The 7,754-nt window shown below is 47.0% G+C and overlaps 1 pseudogene; it reads right to left on the bottom strand.

Annotated features, from left to right (window-relative positions):
- Positions 1-4,344: 4,344 nt before the first annotated feature.
- On the bottom strand, positions 4,345-5,986 carry LOC101841904 (annotated as a pseudogene).
- Between the last annotated feature and the right edge of the window lie 1,768 nt (positions 5,987-7,754).

The following is a 7,754-nucleotide window of genomic DNA, read 5'->3' as shown; positions in this document are numbered from 1 at the left end:
AATCCTGGAATCCAGTGACAGAGAGGGAGAACTGATGAGCAAAGGGGCTGAGTCTGGGCTGGTTTAACCCACAGAAACAGTTGACCTGAACAAGGGGAGCTCTTGGACCCCAGACTGATGGCTGGGTGGACAGCATAGGGCTGATCTAGACCTCCTGAATGTGGGTGTCAGTGAGGAGGCCTAGGTAATCCATGGGGCCTTGGGCAGTATTTATCCCTGGCATACACATGAACTTTGACTGCCCATCCCACAATGAGGGATGCTCCCTCAGCCTGGACTTTTGGGGGGAGGGCCTAGGATGAAATGACAGACTCTGGAGATCCTCCATGGATGACGGCCTCACCCTCCCTGGGGATCAGAGTGGAGATTGGGTGGGGTACTGGGGGGCCAGGTGGGGAGGGCAGGAGGAGGGGAGGGAGAGGGAACTGGGATTGACATGTGAAGCAAGCTTGTTTCTTTCTAACTTAAATTTTAAAAAAGGAAGAAAGAACAAAAGAAAAATAATAATAAAGGCTTTAAAGAGAGAGTAAAATAAAAATAAGCCATGTAAAGATGAAAAAAAAAACCATAGACCCACACTTGGAGAGGTATAACTGTAATTCTAGTTCTTGGGAAGCAGAGGCAGGAAGAGCTCCATAAGTTCAGGGTCAACCTGGGCTATGTGAGACCCTGTCTTTAAAAAAAAAAAGGCCATCAAGAAGGCTCATGGGTAAAGGTGATTGCTGCCAAGACTGACAACCTGAGTTTGGTCTCAAATTACATGGTAGAGAGAGAACTGATTTTTACAAACTGTCTACTCACCTTTGCATATGGTGCACACACGTGCACACACACAAATAAACAGAATAAAAACCCAGATAACCTAAAACGTCACTCAAGACTCAAGCTCCTGTCTTTCAACTTGTCATGGCGTTTTCATTCCCGATGGAATGTCATTCGAAGTAAAGAGAAAGCAACATTTCAAGCTCTTAATGTAAAAAGTCGCCATCCATCTTTCTGTTGTACAATATTAGTCTTGGAGGCAAACACTGGCTCATGCGGAATCGCTAAGGTCATGTGGTTCATATTCCATTGCTTGTACATGCATGTGTATTCCACTAATAATCAGACGGTGGAAATTGCAAAAAATAAATAAATAAAAATAAAACAAAACAAACAAACAAAAACACAAAAGTTGGTTTACGGAGCCAGACTCCACCTTCCACTTACGATAAATAAGAAAGGACTCACAGGAGGAGAGGCGGCCGCTGCCTTTTGTCTCCTTCGCCTATTTTCAGCAAACCTGACTATCTAACACGGGAAAGAGCTGACTCAATGGGCAGAGGCTGCTGCAAGCCTGATAGCCTGAATTTGATCCCTGGGACCCACCTAGTAGAAGGAGACAATTCAGCTCTTGCAAATTGTCCTCTGACCTCCACACATGCCCCAAGGCACAGACTCCCCACACCACCCCAAATCACCGCCAACACACAAATAAATAAATAGACAAATAAATAAAGGTTTTCTTAATTTAGAAAGAAAAGGCACCATAGTGGCCCTTGGTCATCAGTGTTTTGGAGACAGTCGTCATCTTCTTTCTGGGTTCAAGGCAAGAACAGGCTCCACTACCGGTCCAGCAGTAGAAATAGCTCACTTGTCCTCTGCTTGCTTCCTGGCTAAGCACCCAGACGTTGCAGGTCCACTTGGGTTCTGTGATGAGGTGATTTTTATGACTGCTGTATGCTAACAGGGTAGGGGACAGGGGAGGGCAAGCATGTGGGTGGTTTCTCCTCTGCTCATGTACAGACTCGGTTGTCCCATTGACCTTCCTTCACAGAATACAAGTTCAAAGGTGCGATTATCGAAAGTTTCGAAGCCCTGAGCCCCAGTGGTAGGGTCCTTCTGATTACCAGTAAGCGGGACCCCTGGGTAGAGGATGGAGAAAAGACTTGCTTGGGATGTGTCAATGCTTTAAAAAGCTGAAAGGCCTTAAAAATGGAGAACACGGATGGGAGATGGCTCAGCGGGAAAAGTCCCTGCCAAGCAACCACGGAGATGGGAGTTTGGATCCCCAGTTGGATGGGTGTAATTACCCACCTGTGACCTCAGCACTTGGAGGCAGGCTGGATAGCCAGGCTAGCAGAGACAATGAGCTCTGGGTTCAAGTGGGGGACCCTGCCTCAATATACGAGGTGGGGGTGATTAAGGAAGACGGCTGATGTTGGCCTCTGGTCCCCCATGTACACACATGGGCACACCCACACACATGTGTCCACACCCAAACAGGAACACATGTCCCACACATATGAAAATGAATGAATGAATGAATGATTGCATTAGGTATTACTGCCCCTCATTAGTATTCAGATCACTTCTAGTTCCAGGTTCAGTCCATCCTGAAGAAAGTTCGAGTCTGGCTAATCAAACAAGAGTAAAGCATGTTTCTTTTTGGCAGAAGCGTTTAAGAGCTGGGGTGTACTGGTTTATCTCCCACAGAAACCAAAGCCATCCAGACGGTGCAGCATACGTTTGACTATGAGCATCCCCAAAGGGCTGGTGGATCAAATGTTTGGTCTCCGGCTTGTGGCATTGTTCCGGGAGATGGCAGAAAGATTAGAAGTGGGAGCTTAACCAGACAGAGCATTTGAAGCTAGACTTGGCCCTGAACCCGTGCCCTCTCTGTTTTCTACTGTTGGGAACTGAGCGGCCCTGTGTGTGCTGCTGCTGATAGAATGTGCTGCCTCTTCCCAGCGCAGTCCACAGAGCAAGGACTATGGACTAAAACACCAGAAGCAGCGAGCCAAGCAGTTCCTGCTTCTTACATCGTCCGCATCAGGTACTTTGTGGCAGCAACGAAGAGTCTAGCACATGGAACTCCCACCAGAGTGAAACTAGACAGAAACACCCAGCATCCAGCATCCACTCGAACGTGGGCCACCTGTAACAAGCAAGCCACAGGCCTCTTGACTGCCTGGGGTCGACTGCTATCCCCTAAGTCAGTAGAGTATTGCTTTTATGTCTAAGAAAGTAGCATGCCTAATACCACCACAGCTGAAAACTATAACACACTCACACATACTCTCACACTCACACCCACTCACACATTCTCTCTCTCTCTCTCTCTCTCTCTCTCTCTCTCTCTCTCTCTCTCTCTCACACACACACACACACACACACACACACACACACACACACACAGACCCCTAATCTGTAACTTTGTTAAAAAGGTGACACAAGCTTTGTTGAAATGGTAAAAATGCCTTTGTTAACTTTTGTGGGCTTTTTATTGAGTGCTGAATCATCGTGTGTTTTTGTGTATGTTATTTGAAGGGTAAAAGGGTAAAGTTCTAAAGATTGAACCTCATTTTATTTGTCCCTAGGGCCCCCCACCCCCAGTTGCTGTCACAGCACAGGGCCTGCAATTCATGTCTCTAGACAAGTCTTCTCCTTTTTGCAGACTCATAGAGCAGGCTACGGTTCGTCTCAGTGACTGCCCTTGCCTCAGCTCTACAGCCAAGTAGTCAGAACATCCGTCTAAGGAGACACAAGGAAAATCAATAGACCTAGATGGACAGTATCTAAGTAACCATTTACTCCTGAAACTCTTCCAACAATGGAGCGGTCTTTTTACAAGTTATATCAAACTCTCTCATTTCTCTGGTCTCTGGAAGGAGACAAGGCTCTCTCTATTAGTGAGAAGAGAATAAAAGAGAGGATTAGGGCTGTGACTTAGTTGGTGTCATAGTTAGGGTTTTGTTGCTGTGAAGAGACACCATGACCACAGTAACTCTAATAAAGGAAAACATTTAATTGGGGCTGGCTTACAGTTCAGATGTTTAGTCCATTATGGTCGTGGCAGGAAATATGGAGTCACACAGGCAGACATGGTGCTGGAAAGGTAGCTGAGAGTTCTACATCTTGATCCACAGACAGCGGATGGATGTGAACGCCTCACTAGGCATAGCTAGAACATCTGAGAGCACAGAGTCAGCCTCACAGTGACGCACTTTCTCCAAGGCCACACCTTCTAACTAGTAGTGCCACTCCCTATGGGCCAGGCATTCAAACACCTGAGTCTCCGGGGCCATTCCTATTCAAACCACTGCAGATGGAAAGGAGCTTGTCTAGGTCATAGAAAGCCCAGGGCTCCATCCCCAGTACTGCATCAACCATGAACAGGGACTCACCTGGGATCCCAGCATGGGGGAGGTAAGGCTGAGAACTGGGATATCAAGACCATCCTCTACTACATAGTGAGTTCAAGGCTAGCCTGGGCTACATGAGACCCTACGCCAAAAAAGAAAATGAAGAAAAAAAGCAGGGATGGAGAGGAAAGAGAATTTAAAAACGTGCCCCCCCCAACACACAGGTATATAAACTATTTATTAACAGTGAAGGCCCAGGGACTCATTTCTTCTTGGACACACCCACAGCACAGCCCCAGAGGCCAGTGGTCTTGGTGTGCTGACCTTGGACACGAAGGCCCCAGAAGTGTCGCAGGCCCTGTGGGCTCTGATCTTCTTCAGGTGCTCCAGGTCCTCATGCAGCTTGTTGTCTAGCCCATTGGCCAGAACCTGGCTGGACTTTCCGTCCTCCACGCCCTTCTGTCTGTTCAAGAACCAGTCTGGGATCTTGTACTGCCGTGGGTTCTGCATGATGGTGATCACGCGCTCCACCTCGTCCTCTGTGATCTCTCCAGCCCTCTTGGTGAGGTCGATGTCCGCTTTCCGCAACACCACACGAGCAAATCTTAGCCCCACACCCTCAATGGCAGTGATGGCGAAGGCTGTCTTCCACCGCCCATCGGTGTTGGTGTTGAGGACTCGCAGAATGTGCTGGAACTTCTCAGGGATTGCTAGAGACCTGGCGGCGGCATGGTGTAGACCTCCTGCGGAAGAGCTAAAAACATGCTTTTAAAAACAACCGTGCAATCTTGCCCTGGAGCTGTTTAGTAGAACCCTTTGCATTTGGAATTATTATTCTGAGAAGAAAAGCCAATGGATGCAAAGGTCTGCGCAGTAAATTAGCAATTCTCATGATAGGTCTTGATATTTGATGTCAGATAGCTTTCCGTGAACTAAGCCTCCAGTTTCTTTCTGAGAGCAAACAGAAAATCTGCTCCCTGTAGACTTCAACAGAAGCGAAAGAAACCAACAGAATTCTACCAGTGCTCTGCGATCCAGACGGGATTGAGGAGTGAGCTCCCTGGGATTCACAAGCCTGAACCCTGGCATTTGCAGACCTGATGTTTCTCAGTTTGTCTCTCTGCAGATGATCCTCGAGTTTCGTTCCAGGAAGAACCTTGCTGGCTTGGGAGAGCACGGATTTGAATAACTGCCCTGCTCTGGGGGTATCCACGTTACTGCAACCACTCAGTAAGTGGAGGTGTCCCTTGCAGCTCTGTCCAAGTAGCCTTGCTTCCTCCATCAACTGCACTTGAAGACAGTTCCAGGATCCTCTTCTGCTTCATGAAGAGTTTCGTAGTAAGTATAACATCTGAGGGGGACATATATCAGTTGGTACTTGCTTGATGTGCAGGAAGGCCTGAGTTCAATCAATGCCCAGTGCTCTATAAAAACAGGTATGGTTAATGCATACCTACAGTCCTAGTACTTAGGAAGTGGAGGCAGGAGGATCAGAGCTCTATGGTCCCACACTCCTTCCAATCCCGATGCTAGATAGTCAGGCCAGGAAGACCGTACTGGTCTGTAACTCGACAGTGGTCTCTCTTCAGACCGCTTCTGAACAAATGCACCAAATAGAGCACCACCCACCCAGAGGAGATGTCATGGATCACATAAATAGAAGTCACTCCAGTAATTATGTAGCAAAGGGTAGGCTGACAGTTTTGTTTGGCCTCTTTGGCTCTTTAGAAATCAAGAGGTGTTTGAGGTTTTTGCTGTTCTGTTTTATTGAGACAGGGTCACATGCAGTCTAGAGTAACATCAAAGTTCTCATCTCCCTGCCTCCACCTCCTGAGTGATGCAATTACATGCATGCGCACCATCTAGTTATTGAGAACAAATTCGTGACTTTGGGGATTCATATGTGGGAGTCTTCATGGATCTACGCTTTCTGCTTATACAATTAAAACACCTACATTGCTTCATTCTAAATATTGGAAAAGCCTTTATTTCTTCATTTTAATAATAGTATGCAGTGTTTAGTTAGCCAAAATATTTACAGAGGAGTGAGATGAGAGAGCAAAACCAAGACAATTCACCTGCAGCTTATGCTTGCCCAACACGAACTCCGGGGAACTGGGAATTCTTCAACAGCTTTTTTTCTAGACTGAAGAAAATAATAATAATAACAGTTGTGACAAAAACCCTGTGAAGGGAAGGAGGCATAAATTATGAGCTCTAAAGAAATCAGTCCTGGCCAGACAAGGGGCAGCGCACCTTAGGAGGCAGAGGCAGGAGGATCACAGGTTTGAGAGCAGCCTGCTCTACATAGTAAATACCAGTCCAACCTGGCCTACAGAGTTTTTCCTGCCAGGAAAAACAAACCAACAAACAAAAAAGGGACTAGACCTATGACTGAAGTGTAGCTCAGTGGGAGACTGCCCCTTTCCTGTCATAAATTAGGGCCTGGCCTCCACCACCAGCATGGGGGAAACTGTAGACCTAGACCCATTGCAAAGATAGGATAGAAAAAACAATTTTTTCTCCTGTGTGGATTACAAAGCCTCTTCCTAAAAACTTGCTGTTTTTACCTCAGAATTTGTAAGCCAATGTGTGGGCTTTTACAAAGTGTACAAGCACTTGGAGCTTCGAGCTGGGAGTACGCAGAGCCCAATGCACCGTGCCTGGGGGGAGGCTAGAAGGTAATGATGGTGGCCTGGCTTCGGAGAGAAGTTTGAGGCTCTCTCAAAGACTCCATGGGAGCTGATTGTGTGGTATTTTGGATTTTAAGATCTGTGTAAGTGAAACCATTGCTTTACTGCGACAATCGGTGCCGGCTAGCTGGGGCTGAAGAATCCGCTGTCACTAATAAGAGGCCGGCATTGCTGTGAAGTCTTCCGGGAAGTGTCTCCTCAGGGTCAGTACTCAGAAGAGCAAGTCAGATAGCAGTGTTCCTCCGCGGCTTTGCTTCACTTCCTGGCCCCAGGCTCCTGCTTGAGACCCTGCACTCCCCCCCCCCCCCCCCTTAATTACGAACTCTAACCTATAACAATCTAACAAACCCTTTCTTCCTCAAGTGGTTTTTGTCACAGTTTATTCACAGCAGCAGAGAAACAAGCTAGGACACACAGCCTGAATTTAGTCAGACTTGTGCATGCTTTTGACATTTTGACGTTGTCATCTGCAGAGCTCATGACGGAGAACTGTACAATAAACTACAAAACAAATATCTTAAAAACCCTCCTGTTGCTGGGCATTGGTGGCGCATGCCTTTAATCCCAGCACTCGGGAGGTAGAGGCAGGTGGATCTCTGTGAGTTTGAGACCAGCCTGGTCTATCGAGCAAGTTCCAGGACAGCCTCCAAAACAATACAGAAAAACCCTGCCTCGAAAAACCAAAAAACAAACAAACAAACAAAAACCAAAAACCAAACCCCTCTGTTATGCCTTGAGGATGTTTACAGGTTTGTGTTGGGCTATGTCTTAATTTAGAGTTTTCTATTGCTGTGAAGAGACACCATGACCACAGTAACTCTTATAAGGAAAACATTTAATTGAGGAGGTTCACTTACAGTTTCAGAGGTTCAGTCCATTATCATCAGCATGCAGGCAGATGTGGTGCTGGAGCTGAGAGGGCCACATCTTACAGGTG

This window comes from Mesocricetus auratus, unplaced genomic scaffold (genome assembly GCF_017639785.1).
Source record: "Mesocricetus auratus isolate SY011 unplaced genomic scaffold, BCM_Maur_2.0 Super-Scaffold_100676, whole genome shotgun sequence".
NCBI classification, from domain to species: domain Eukaryota; kingdom Metazoa; phylum Chordata; class Mammalia; order Rodentia; family Cricetidae; genus Mesocricetus; species Mesocricetus auratus.
The sequence above is the reverse complement of the archived record's forward strand: the minus strand, read 5'-3'. Positions and strand labels throughout refer to the sequence as shown.